The sequence below is a fragment of the Lonchura striata genome, chromosome 1 (genome assembly GCF_046129695.1).
Source record: "Lonchura striata isolate bLonStr1 chromosome 1, bLonStr1.mat, whole genome shotgun sequence".
In the NCBI taxonomy this organism is placed as follows: domain Eukaryota; kingdom Metazoa; phylum Chordata; class Aves; order Passeriformes; family Estrildidae; genus Lonchura; species Lonchura striata.
In genome coordinates, this window is record NC_134603.1 from 40,507,071 (window position 1) to 40,522,285 (window position 15,215).

Consider the following 15,215-nt stretch of genomic DNA (forward strand, 5'->3'; position numbering starts at 1 on the left):
TTGCAACAATTTTGCTTTAAAATATGCTAACTGATATTAAGTTTTCAGTGTATTTTAAGAGAAAATATTCCAAGATATTTGACGTTTGAGTGCATCCCCACAGCTTTTAAAAATTAGCATATCCTTGTGACACAGTCATGTATCCTTTTTACGTACCTACACCAACAAGAGTAAAGGGTATTTGATATTTCAGCTTTCACCTCATTAATAAGTTCAGCTATTTATACTGTTAAAAGCAAAGGATGGTTTCATAGGGGTAATGCACATGCAGCAGCATTACAGAAATCATACTGATGTAATCAGACAATTGCATTCTGTAATCTGACAGGTTGAGCCTCAGTAAGTTTCACTAGTTTTTCACAGCTTCATTTTTTTAACTCATCTTTGTCATTTCTTTACATCTAAGAGAAAAGACAAAGAAAACTTGATTTCTGATTATTAATGTCATTCATCTGATCTCCTTGATAAACTATAAAACACTCCAGATTTTTAGAAACCACTTTTCATTTGACTTTTTGAACTTTACAGTCCAGTATGAGGCCTCCAACTTTATCTTAGCGCACAGTTCCAGGGCACAAGAGTATGAGCTGTGCATGTGGAACTGAAAAAGTTTATGGTACTATGTAGTTGATTTGAATAATTCTAATTCAGGTTTTTTGCATGTTTATAGTTTTTAAAGCCAGTAATCCCAAAATATATGATATTATTGACAAGTAAGTATCTCCATAGTCACTGACAATACTCATAAAGGCCTGATGCTGTTGCTCCAAAATTCCAAAATAAATTTGGAATTTTATTCCAAATTTTACACTATTCCAAAATAAAAAACAGAAAATAGCATGTAAAAAAAACTTTATATTCTACTATATCCACAAATATATAGAGAATCTAGACCAAAGTCTTTTACTGAACTGATTGATTTTGGAAGCGTACATAAATACCCGGGATCGGGTCACTTTATAGTTATTGTGCGCATAATTGTGGATTATTTAAAACTACATAAGCAAAGTCAATGTTTCTGGATTTTAATTATCTTCAAGTATTTAAGGTTACAGATACTGTTAAATTAATAATAAAAAAACTTTTCTTCCTTCTAATGTTTTTTAGTATTTACATAAAATTTCTCTGGAGTGGAGAAGAATTGCTCTATTTTATGTATATGGAAAACATTTAATGATACTAGCCACTCTTGCCTTTCTAAATAACACATTTCCAATTCAAGAAAAGGTGATAAACTAACAGCAAAAGTTATTTTAGAATGAAAAAGGATTTGCCTTCTTGGGTAGGTGAACACACAAAAACATTCATACACGTGAGTGATTCCACTGAGGTGAGGCTGATGGCTCACCTTAATACAGTAAAGCAGTGTGAAAGTGTTTTGAAGATGAGGGTTTTATTTATTTACTTAAGCGATTCAAATAACATTTGCTAGCACATATTTCATGTTTGGTTTCATATGTGAACTATTCCCTTCACTAAGCAACTTTGGTGAAAAAGAGCTAGATTTTCATTTAAAGGCATGTATTTGAACTCTGCTCTGTTGGGTATTAAATTAAAACACTGCTTTAGAACTTTTCCAAAACATTATTTCAAATGAGGAGCGGAGATCCCAATTTCTTCTGAAAAGTTGTCTTCTTTTTCCAGCAGTAGAGTCACTAGGTCAGTTCCCTAAATCTCAAGAGAAATTGTGACACTTTTGCTTCCCCTCCTGCCCCCAAGTTGAAGCACATGTGCAGCATCTGGATTGGCACAGCAAAGTAGAAATGGCTCCAAAGGCGCTGTTATGGACTATCAGGTCAATAATCCTTATGTTAAGAAGGATTTACATGGTACAGAGTAATGGCCCTGTCATATCTGAAGTAAAAATCCACTTTTTAATGAGCATAAAAATATTGTTTTGCACTCTTCTCATCAGAGAAACATGGGGAGGTAAAAAGACAATTATATATAATTTCCTGAAATAAAAGTTCTCATTTAAATGTTTGAATAGAATAAATGTTTAAATATTGTATGTAGACAGCTACAGTGTACCAAATATGGACTTTTTTGAAAATGTACTTATTGTTCTCATATTTTTTCTTCTTTACTCTATTAGAAGAATTAAAGAATGTGCATATCATGTCTTCAAATAGAATTTTTATGGGGCAATCCAGAAATAAATTTGGCTTAAGGTTTTTTTTGTTTTGTTTTGTTTAATTTTTTCTATGGTGTGATTTTCTCCTCCTTAAGGTTTGACACAATCTAACACACATGTTCTTGTTACAAAAGTAAGTTTGAAAGTAAGATCAGCGGTCATAGAAAACCACAGTAGTGATTTTTTATCCTATTAATATGTTTTCTTCTCTCTGAAAAAAATATTTTTTTAATTGAAAAGGAAAAAAAACCAAACAAACCACACACACCCATAAAACACCTTTCTTAAATATCCCACATTTGAAGAAAAAGTATTTTCTTCACTAACAATGTGGTTAACTCAGACTCTGTAAGAGGTATGGAAAGTCACCAAATCCTAAACAGAAACAACAAGCGCTGCAACAAAAATGGAGAGAATGAGTGTACATGACATTTTCATTGCTTCTCTAACATTTTATAAAATTAAAGACCATTTTGAAGTATGTGTCTGATGGGAATCATCCTATATATAAGCATTCAACATTTACTGAGCAGAGTGCAACTGAACACATAAATCACACTAAATAGCATTGACAGTTGGTCAAAAGAAACATATATTTATTGCTCAAGTGTATGTCCAAGCTAATCTATGGAGAACCTTGCCATTATTTTTGTGATAAACAGTACTGTCTACAAAAAGGGTTAAAGAAAATGCATTCTGTTGCATCTGCTTACTAAATCCCTTACTTTAGTAGAAATTCAAATTTTGTAAAGATTATTCGTTTTATTGATGCATATAATTATAATCACAAGCCATCTGCTGATTTGGCAGGCATGGTTAAAATTCTCTAACTCTCATAACCTTTCAAGTACAGTGCCCTTGGGACTCTATTTCACTTTTATATTTTGGAAAACATGTAGGGACAAACAAGAGAGGTCATCTGCCGAAAGTCAGACCTGTAAAACATTAAAAGAATAAAGATCATGTTGACTGCTCTTGTTTTAATAGGGGGAAAAAAAGTATTTTCTATTTTGTTTCTCACTTCAGGAAGGATTACACTGTTTTTCATCACACACTTTGGGAATTTGAATTTTTTTCTAAGGATTAAAGCTCTCCCCTAGCACCTCTGGGATCTGGGTTCCAAGTTTAAACTAAAAGAACAAATATTGTTCAGTTTGGTTGCCACAGGTGAATTAAACGTATTTAACCTTGGCCTTAATTTTTCTTCTTTATGCAATTCTCATTGCATTTCCATTTGAAATGTTTTAACAAACACTATTCCAATTTTTTTTTTATTTGTTTACTGAGTTTCATAGAGAGGCACCTATCATACATTTAGCTTTTTCCTGTGAAGCTCAAAAGAGCATTTTGATTTAGAGGGCTACCTCCAATAAGGCGTAACATGAATGGCTAACATTCTTTGCCATAGCCCTTTAGAAACAAATGACTTTATTTATAATAGCATACCACTGACTGGTGGTTATGCAAATGTTGGGCTTTTGGTCTGTGAGAAGTTTTTTTGTGTCCATCACCATGTGTAGCCAAACTATTTTATGCTTGACAGTTCTTTTTTTTTAAAAAAGTCTTTGCTGATGTCATTGTGGTAAATGTGGTGTTACTCTGCTGCTTCTAGCAGAAAACAACCATAATGGGAAAAAAAAACCCAACCTCTAAGGTGCTCTCTCTGTCGAAAAGAAAAAGAATGATCCCACTTCAACTACTTGTAGTATATTGACAATGCTGTGATTTAGGAGAGTGTTTTTGAGAGAAAATACAGGAAAATGGAAAAAACTATCTGCAGAATGGGATAGTCCAATGACTTCCTGATATTAGCAGAAGGCAAAGGCATTAACCCCTCAACAGAGTTGTCTTGGCTTATTCTGTATTGATGTGTATCTCACAGGGACAAAAGATGCAACTCTCAGTTCTGTTTAATTAGTGTATCTGAAGGCCTGTATGTAACATGCACGCTGCTTTACTCCTTTTGGAGGTCTGATTCTCACCCCACACCCTCATTATGAGAAGCAGGAGGGAAATGCACATGTTTAAAAGTGTCTTCACAGCTGAAACTAGGGAAACAGGCCGAGAGTAGCTCTGGTTTATTTCACAACCAATTAAGTATGACATCTGTTGAAACTCAGGAAATAAGTCTCCCTTCCCCCGTTCATATATTTAAGCTGCCAGACTTTTGTTTAGATATGATGAATTTCACCAACAAGGGTTTTTCCTTTGGGGTAAATACATGAAATAATAGTAATAGTAGTAATAATAATAATAATAATAATAATAATAATAATAATAATAATAGTGCTGCAAAATTTTTCTTCATTTTGTTTTTTACACTGCAGTTCACTGAACTCATATGACTCAGATCTGTTTGACACTCACAAATCAAGCAAAGAATCATGTTAATAATTCCTTGCCTAAACACCTTACTTGCTAAAAAAAAGGGCATGCTTGTGGCGAGCAATGCAGGCAAAATGACATTTTAATTTTTGAAAATCGGGTTCTTATTAACTCCCAAAGGCCAGAAAAAGTCACTAGAAGGAATTTGGGTTTTAATTTATTTACTTACATGGTTGAAAACTTGGCTCAGAACAGAAGACACCAAAAAAAACTGGGCAGGTGGAATCATGTATGGTTAAAACAAAGCAATACAAAAGAATTAAACACTGTCAGTGGTAACATCAGAGTTCTCTGGTGTGCAGCAGTTCATAGTAAAAGAAACACAGATAAGTTCTATTAACATCTTTTATTCATATCAGACCAGTTCCATTTATTAGACATTAATTTGTATGATGAATTTACTTACTTTAATTCCTTCCTAAAATATTGTCCAATGCAAATACTAAAAGGATGGTGTTTCAGTTCGTAACAACTCTTAGAGCTCAATTTCTCTCTGTTCTGCTTAGAGTTTGATTGTCTTCTTTCTGCTATATCTAGATAAGAAATATTTACCATATCATGCTGGCCTTTTCCTTTTCCTCTTGGCACTGGGTTCTCCTGTGCCTCTGACACCACTGCTCACGTCAAAGCTATGGCTAACTCTCCTTTTCTGTAAGCTACACCATCTACGAGCACTCTCTTTTATTTGTTCATCAGCCTCGTGTTGTTTGCCAGTTCTTTCCTACAAGGACTGGCACTGCCTTCATTCCTGGAGGATGATTTCCTACTCTATTTCTCTTGCCTTCCCTACTTCACAACACAGCTCACATGGCATACGTGCTATTTAAGCTTTAAGATGCTTTTCAGTGATCACCATAGGTTCCTTGGTTGGGAGTCACCATTTGGTGAAATTTCAGTGTGCACAGTGGAAGTGGCTAGACCTGAGCCAGTTATCCAGATTCCCTCTAGAGTCAGTGAAAAGAGACATTTCTTGTGTGCAATTCGTCTCACCCTGAAGGGTATGAAATGACTAAGATGCATCACACACCAGCACAGCCCCAGAGATGCCTGCAGGTCTCCTCCAGGCTACCCAGAGACCATGGGAATCCAGCAGTTACTGCCTCAGAAATACATGCTTGCATTTCAGGCATGTAAAGTTATGAAGATGAATCCTGTCTTTCCCATCCAGCCTACAAATTGGACTTGATTTCTTCTTAAATTGGCTCTAAACAGAAACATTTCTCACATATTCATACAAGACAGTGATATGGATAAAATGAAACATCGTGGATCAAAAGTCTCCTCTTGCTCCTCTCCTCACATAGCATTGATGAAAATCTTTGTCTGCTTAGCTAGTAATGGAGAGCAGAATAACAGAAGTGAATGCTGCTGTGCAGCTCAGAGGACTAAATTTTGCTCCTGATATGTAATTTTTACAAAAGGGAAGGTGTCAGTTCTTTTTTTTCTTCTTAGAAGCCACTATATTTCCTTTAAAAAAGTTTATTTTCTCAAAACTATTTCTTAAAAAAATAAAGATAAACAAATTGTAAGATTTAACAATATCCATTAATTCAAAAATACCTTGAATCTGTTGGATCTTTTAAACACTGCTGATGGAAGCATTTCCAGGCATTTTATTTTTCCTGTTAGTCACCACTTAGCATCCGGACATACTTTTAGCGGTGGTTTCTCTGTCTCCTCAGGCTTCCAAGACCCTGTTTCTCAAGATTCAAAGTAATAGAAAGATTGATTTGATTATGGTTTTGCACCATTTCAGTGGGTGATTAGAGTGATTCAATACTTCCTATGCTTTCACAAAAACTATACACAAGCTTTCAGGTTAAAATTTCAGATGCTATGCATACTGTGCATAGATTTCAACTATTTTCTTTCATTTTTCAAGAGATTTGATGACACAAGTTTAGATTTTTACAGGATTACTTATCATCCCAAGATTTTAGCACATAGGTGTTGGATTTTTAAGCAAATAATCTTTTAAATTTCTAGGGACAACTTCTCAAAGTTCCTTCAGACCAAGGGAAGGTTCTTAAGTTCTGCAAGTGGGCAGTTCAAGATTCCTTTCAGGGTTCAAAGTTGCATGCAACTCCACAGATCTGTGCTAACCCTTATGTAGTGGATGGTCCCTGTGGGACAGTATTTGGCTGTGCACTTCCTTAATCCATGCCATGGAAGGCACAGGTGGGCCTTGGAAGCAGGGAGCAATAGCTGTATCTCTGATGCTATTTTGTCTTTTCAGACTCTTTCCCTGAGGGTAGGATAGACACAGGAGTAAATTCTACTGTAAGATAATGCTCAGCTTGATCTTATTTTGAAATGATGAGTTTTACAAAGGGTGAGTGACTCTGCACCTCCAGTAGCACCTCCACAGACTCAAAGTCAATCAAAGTCATGTACAAGATTGTGGGCATGCAAAGTTTATTATGATATAAATTGGCACCAGTTCAAGAAACTTAAACCTTTATAATGTTATAACATTTCTCCTGAAAAGCTTAAACATAATTGTCTCAGACTTTTCTTCCCCAAAATCAACAGTGTGGTCTCTATCATTAAAAAGTGTCTTCTTACATATCCCTAAGTCATTCTGAATAGCGTGAGAGAATAAACAGCTTTAGCCCTGAATGCTTTGGGCCCAGTGTTATTTATAGCAACAACATTAGCAATACCAGTTATTTTTATTGTTATTAATGTGATTTACATGCTACTATATTATGATCATGGGAAATAGTACTGTGATATTGAGGGAGTGCAAGCTGCTTTCAATCAATGATTGCCAGCCTACAAACAGCAAGTTCAGCATTACAGACACCCTCCAGGTCAAAAGGCTTACTTCCCTATTTATTTGGGGCTTGGTATCTATTTGTTAGTTGCATGATGATCCCTGTCCTTTAAATTTCCATGATAATTTAGGAGTAAAGAAGTCAAGTTTATAAGAGGAAAGAGTAGGGAAGACACCATGGTTTTTGGCACCATTTTTTTTTCCTTCTTCCTGAATTTCCTACAGATATCCCCACGATAGGAATATCATCAGCTCAACAGACTCTTTAGAGAAGCTGCCTTCTAGCATCCCAGGTCCTTCAGTGCACAGCATGAAGCCTGCTTCTAGTAGAGAGATATTTAGCCTGGGTACTAACAGAATTCAAGCTAAGCAGACCAGATCTCAGGAAAGGTGAAACTCATTCCAAAGGTGATGTTTTCCTATTCACCAAGTAGAAAGGATTTTTCCCTATTTTCTGCCTGTGGATGAAGGAGGAATAAAGTTCTTGAGAACTCAGAAAACCTAAGAAAAGCCATGAGAAGACTGATTATATGGGGAATAATCATGGTGGGAATTATTTTTTTTTTTCATGAACAGTTAGTGAGATACAGTGTGTTGGAAGAAGGAATAATCTGATCAGGGGAAGAAACTGAGACAAAATGAGCATTACATACAGTTTTCCCTGGCCTGACCTGAGTGATCAGGGATTTCTGTGAATCATTAAACCCAATTAATGTACCTTCAGGAAATTCACTTTCACTTAATCCAAAATCAAGCAGGACAATTGCTTCTAATGGTGCAATAAATAAATATCTGCCTTTTAAAACAGCATAGCCACACAGCTTACATTTTCTCTGAGTGCTTGAGCTGTCAGTACAGCTTGCACCACCTAGGATGCCTGACAGAAAGAAGTGGTTTGTTACAGTGATGCTCTAACAAAAGTGTACTGCTCATTTCCTAGATGACCATTGAGGTGATCCCTTGGAATGCCATGGTGCTTTGCTTTGGTGTTCCCAAAAGGAAATTTATCATAATTTGAGATGTCAGTCCTGCAAGGTTTACCTGGAGTTGGAAGTTTAAATTTCTTCTTCCATTATCATGTTAAGATGTCTGTGTTCCTGCCACAAATTTGTCCATTTCCATTATCTCATGTGACACCTAGAAAGGAATTCAGCCTCAGATAATAACTTCATGAACAGGCCTGTTGCAGGTGCAACTGCAAGTAGCTGAGCTCATTCTCACATGACACGTACTCACATGACATGTGTGCGTATGTTGTCCCTTTGCTGTCTGGTGAAAATTTGCTTTCTCTGCTAACATCTGCAGATCTTACACTGAGGAAATCTCCTCAGATCGGGGTAACCTCCACACAGGTATTTTCAGCATAAAATTGTTTTATAAAGACAGCGCCGGTTTAGAGTCCTGCCCTCAGTTATATGAAAAACATTTTCTGAATGTTGACACAAACAGGACTTGAATTTTGGAAAAGCTGTCACTATGCCTGACGTTAGCCATTGTCTTTGTACTTTCCACAAGAAAGCTGAAATAGCCAATAGTGAGTATTACTCTTGATCTTATATGGGTACAAAAAATACATCCTCTTCAACCTAGATAGAAAATGATGTGTTCTATTTACTTGCTATTGAATTACCTGTTGGAATTGCATAAAAACATGAACAGTTTACAGAAAGTCTTAAATCATTAAAATTTGCCATATAAAGTAATACAAACTCTTTCCCTAACTGCATTAATTTTTGTGCTATTATTGCTTATACTACTTAAAACAAAATTGTATAAAGAAGTTTTCTAGCTCCTAGATCTGTATGCTACATCCTCACTCAACAATCAGGTAAGACAAGCTAGATGGCTACAAGGATCTAATCTTCCTGATACAAACTATTATGCAATATTGAAAAAAAACCAAAAAACCTTTCAATAGCTTTTTTATCCTTAGATTCCTACTCCTGTTGATGCATTTAGTAACCATTTTTGTTTGCCCAAAAATGTAATGTTGTTTCCATGAAAAAAAACATGGGATTGGAAGGAGTTTTAAGTATTTTTCTTTTTTTAAATTGCTTTGCAAATTCTTTGCACAACAAACCTCGCCAATATGTAAACAGGGCTCTAGCTACTGTGTTTGTCCACAGCTAGAGCTACAGATGAACACAGTGTAGTTGTGTGATGACAGGAACAGCTGACTCATTAGTAGAGAGCAGTGAAAGGTAATTAACCCTGGGAAAAGTACAGCTGCCATGCGAGCTGTTCCTTTCTGTAGGATCTGATTAGAAATTAGTGTTAAACCACTGATTCTTTAAAAAAATGTCATTGATAATTCACTTTCTCTCTCAGGTGTAGCCCCTGAAAGGGGCCTAGGATAGAACCAGTGTACAAAAGGTCTTCTATGTAAAAAGGCCTTTTCTGAAAGAAGTGCCCACCTGTTTGGCTGCTTCTGGACTTTTCTTAACTATGAATACTATCCCAGCTTTCAATGTTTTGAGGACTCCAAATACAGGGGCAGTGCAGAGAATGCACTGTCAAAATGATTTAAGGTTGTTGGTTGCCATAATGGAGTCTTTAGTGAGGCTGATTATTTAAAAGTCACAGCTACAAGTTCTTGTATCAGGACACAGTTCTGATGCAAAACCTCTTCAAAAGAAAGTAAAAAATCTGTCTCCTGAATGGGTAAGCACAGCATATGAAAATGAAAAGAGAAAAAAAGGATTATGCCCTGGGCGCAGAAAGTCACCCCTCAGCCCATCCCTTTTCCTAAAAACACTTTGGCATTTGAGGTACCAACTCAAGACAGAGCCCATGATTTAATCAGAGCCCAAACAACAAACCAGACTATTACATAGATATGCAGACACCTGATTAAGGCCTACTTATGAAGAATGAAATAATTATTACCTAAAATAACAAAATTTCATTTACTGTGCTCTTGAAATTTCTAAACTGCTGTTTATTGTTTACAGCTGTCACATGCAAAATAGTTCTGACCATCTCACTTTCTCAGACCTTCTGACCAGGAGTGTGTATTTGTATACCTGTGTGGTTAACACCGAGTGCATGTGAGTGCTTTCACATGCAGACATCTTGTGCTACAGAGGTCCCCCAGAGTGTCCTGGTTCTTTTCAATGCAGCCAGGCTTACACTAGGGAATCTGAAGAACAATTGACCTTTAAGTGACAAAGTTTGTAAGACATGTCTCCATGGCATGATTTTTTCATCTTCCTGTAGTACAGTTTGACACAATAGAATTATTATTATTGTTCCAATATAAAATAGTACTACAAGGATAAGTTCCTGTAGCATTATTCTTAACTGAGTATTGTTTAGCGGTACCACACATCTAAGAGGTTCACATTGAAAGAAACTTTCCTCTTTCAAATTCTTTTAAATTAAACACAGTGCTTATTGTGTGTGATATTTGAATTTAATGTTACTGCAATCATATAAATAAATTTATATACACATAAATATATATATTTACACTCACACATATATATTCATATACACTCATAGATAAATAAATAAATATACACACACACACCTTACTTACATTTTCAGCAATGAGAGCAAAAATATTCAAAGCAAAATAGTTAAAGATATTTTCTCAAAGAATGTTTCTTTAAACAGGAAAATAAACAGATTTTTAAGATAAGAGTCTGATGCGTAAAGATTACAGTTATATCCAGATTGCCTAAGATATTAGGAGAGAAGAGAGGAAATGTGTTTTAAGTTATTTTGCTATTCACCATGTGTTTTTAGTACCCATCCTTCTTAGTATTGTCCTTTTATATTTTGGGGGTTTTTTTGTGTTTTTTTTTTTTGTTTGTTTTTTTGTTTTTTTGTAAAAATGCCTGCAGTGAAAGTGGAAACATTTCAAGTTGAGTTTCAGGGAAGTTAAATGAGCAGGCTACTGAACTGATGAATCCATGATGATGAAAATAATATTTCCTACATTAAAGTGTGTTTAGAAATGCACAAAAGCACTTTACAGCACTCTATGTTGCTATCCTCATTTAACCGAAAGGTGAAAAGACTTGCTGAGGAGCACAGAACAGTGGCAGAGGCAGGAAGAGAATTCCAGAATCCTTTTTTTCCAGTTATTTGCCCAATCATAGTGCCTTCTATTTATGCCTACGACAGAAGACAGGTGTCATTTTAGGAAATAATCTTTGTCTCAATTTAGGTCATAAAAGGCTCTGAAAAGAGAGTTTAAACTACCATTCTTGGTGATGCAGACCTCTTATTATGTTTGAATAAACTGAACATGCTTTTCCTTGCTCCATTTACCTGATGCAAACATATAATAAGAAAAACTTTTTGCATAAGAAGTCTGTCCCAAGGAACATTTGACATGCACATTTTTGTATTTGACAAGTATTAGTCAACTTTTTGGCTGTCCTTTACTGCTTTGATTTTCAAGGTTGTGTTTTTATTCTTGGAGGATTTTTCCTGTGCTCTTCAGCATGTTCCTAGGATCTTCAGGGCAGTGCAGTAGTGTAAGAAAGCCCCCATTATCTTTAGCAGTTAGGGTCATTACAAGTCTTTTAAATGATGGCAGACTGTACTTCACATGGCACTCTTGAAGTTAATGAACATATGTGATTTGAATGTTGAGGGAAGGCACACTTCTTCCCTTTGTGTGACTTTCCCTTTCCTGGGACATGCCTGTCATGCTTAATGAAGAGAACTCATTCAGGAAGGGCAAGATGAATGCACAGGGTACCAGAGTGGTAGTTTTATATTTCTTTTAGTAAAAGTAGACTGTATTTTTAGGTTTATTGTTCCTTTTGACTCTATGTCAGAAAATTTCCAGTCAGCTATGTCACAATGGTTTTATCCAGAATTGCAATGTCCTAACTATGAAAATATTCCTAAAAAAATATGGCTGGAAACAGTCAGAAATCACAAGGAAGGAATAGAGGAACATAGATGAAGCCTGTAAGTATTTGAGAAATGACCTTCACTTTTAGTGAACCTAACCAGCTTCAGAACTTCTACAGAGATTCAGTGCAACCATAACAGCATCCCATAAAACTGCCCTTGAAACCCATCAATACGTAACTAAGTGGAAAAATCAGATACAGTAGAAATACTGTAACAGTGGCAGCTAAACAGCAGGCATGTAGGAAACATCAGAACCAGGATTCTGATGATACCACCAAAGAGGGCGGTAATGGAGTAATTAAACCCACACGATCTTGCTGATCTTGGTTGTGCTGATCTGTGTGCTCAGGCATCTCCTGCTGGCCTCAGTCCTGCAACTACTGGGCAGCCCTTCCCTGAGCAGAGTGAGCCCATCTCTTGCTGAAGGCAGCAGCGTTCCCCCAGCACAGCACCTCCCAGCAGAGGTGACTCCACGCAGGGAAAGTCACCCTGGCTGGAAAAGAGTAAACATGTTTCTGAAGAAAACAAACCCTGTGCTCCAGCATCAACAACGCATACTCTTTGAACTTTCTTTTAAAATTACTCTGAAATCATAAGGTTGTTATGGAGTGGATTTACTCAAAATAATGCATATCATTGTAACACAAGCCTTGAAGTTAAGTGGCTACTTTAATGAAACATAGTTGCCATAGTTACTGTCGGTGAGCAGAGAATAACTTTTAGTTCTTTTGAAGCTATAAATTAGTTTAAGAAGAGGAAAAGGAATAAACAAGCATGCAAAAGTTTATTATTCAGTGTTTCATGCCTGATCAACTCTTAAAAAGGAAAACTCTCCCTAGACTAGGATATTAACTTTTTCTAGCTGAAATCTATAATTGCCCATCAACAAACACAAAATTACTTTTCAACTCTCCACTATGTCTGTTTTCATGTTTTCCCCCATTTTTTTCTCCTGAAGAAACAGTTTTTCAAAGTTCTGCTTGCCGAATTTTGTTAATAACTGTAATTTTACAGCATCTAAATTGCTATAAAAATAATGTTCTAAAGGCAATAATGTATTGCTTAACACAACTCATGAAATCTATGGTCTAGCTCTAGTATTCATTATAAACACTGTCTTAAAGCTGATGAGAGGGAAATGAGAATTTATCATGGTGAAGATGTCTTCTAGGACCAGCTTCATTGTTTGTCAGTTTAGCATCGAGATGTGCTCTATCCCTGAAGTGTTAATGGAGGTCACTGCTGTTGCTCTCCTTTACTGTGTCAAAGCAAAAGAGTTCCTACATAGTTGACTATTGAGAAACAAAATTATGTTCTTTCCAGTATATCACCTTCAGCTTATGAGCCTCTAGAGCAGTCATGATTAACAGGACTTTTACAAAGTTTCTGTGTAGTTACAAGGACAGCTTCAATCTTCTGTCATTTTTTTGCATTAGCTATGATTATGCTTTTACCACCAAAATGCATTTATTCTAAAGGTAACAATACCGACTCAGAGAATAGCTTATGTTTCATCTATATTTATCAGCACTCACTGTACATTTGTGTCTTCATTACCAGGAAATATTAAGGGACATTGTGCCATCTATTCCTGTTTACAGTTTATTATGCAGAGATAGGAAACACTTAGCATGTAAAATGAATGTAGAAATTATTCCTGGATAGAAACACGGACATTTCCCACTCGTTGGCTCTTTCTCCTCCATCACCGGATCAGAGTGTAATTGTCAGTAATCAGGCCTGCTTGCTGCTGATAAAACCACTCTGAATGCTAGCAGCCTTCTTTGTGTGATGACTCAATTATTCCAGAAGTGCCTCATCAAATCTGCCCCATCAGCTGGGCTAATAAATAAGGAGAAGAAACTGGCCCCCCAAAGCAAATTATAAATCCATTTGCATTAACCATTTCGCTGGTCCATGATCTAGGCAGAAATAAGCATGGCAGATTGCGTTAAGCTTATTTGAATATGTTTATAATGTTTACAGCTTGAAACCGGTTTTTTTTTTTTTTTTTTCACAAGGTGTTGGAATTATCGGTCATGAATAGCATCTAAATGCAGTTATGTTAATTACAGCAAAGCCTCTGGCATCTTTGAGGGATAGTTTGTTGCTTAAATCCAGTGAAAGTTAAACTCCTCTGCTAGGTGAAATATGATCTTGGCTTTGGAGATACTGCTCTGTTTAAGAGAGAAGATACATGGAAGTGAAGTTTTTGGAGGTACTAGAAAGGCAACTGCCTGGGTTACCAGCCTGTATCACACTGCTAATGTGACCTTCTGTTCATCTCAGGGTAGAACAAAATAAGATAAAGTTTAGCATTAGAGTTGAGAAAGAAAATGCAATTGTTGAAACAGCAATAATTCTGCTTCCTGTGTACTTTGTACTAAATGAAATAAGGCAAAGATGAGTACTCTACCCCAAGGAAACTCCTTTCTGAAGCTTAAATTATACACAAAAAAAAAAATGTTTCCAAGTAGAGACCTGCAGATTCCTTGCAAGGATTGTATAGGCCAAAGGAAATTCAGTTATTCATAAGCTGAATATTTTACATGTACTTCAGGATCTCCCTGAGGCTTGTGCAGAACTTAACGTGTAAAGTCACAGATTTCAGACTGTGCAGGATAAAGATCTGACTGAAGTCCAGAGCTGTCTTTACTTATTTGCAATGGTATCTTTCTTTCACATATGAATTTCTCAAATAGTAAATACGCTGTATTATTTTGTCTTGGGAAAAAGAATTCACTGTCACTGTGGAACTGTAAAAATGTTCAAGGATCATAATGGTGGGCACACTGGATTTTGTTTCCTTAGATGTTACTTTTATCCGAGTTAACAAATCTCAAACTGAAGCCATTATTCATTCCTGAATTTGCAATGTATCAACCAGAGATGTGGTAAATGAGAGAAAATCAGATTAACCTGTTGGAAATAGAATGTATTATGTTTAAAAAGCTTTTGGGATCTTTTGCAAATATTGTACAGCTTTGAGTATTGAAATTATGATAGAGAAAACAACTTCAGACTTCTGCTGAGATAATTTTGTGGTTG

The 15,215-nt window shown here is 36.0% G+C and overlaps 1 protein-coding gene across 9 annotated transcripts in view; it reads left to right on the top strand.

The window, feature by feature from the left end:
• Positions 1-15,215, top strand: part of ST18 (ST18 C2H2C-type zinc finger transcription factor) — a 169,180-nt gene that overhangs the window by 75,465 nt on the left and 78,500 nt on the right. The window lies entirely within an intron of this gene.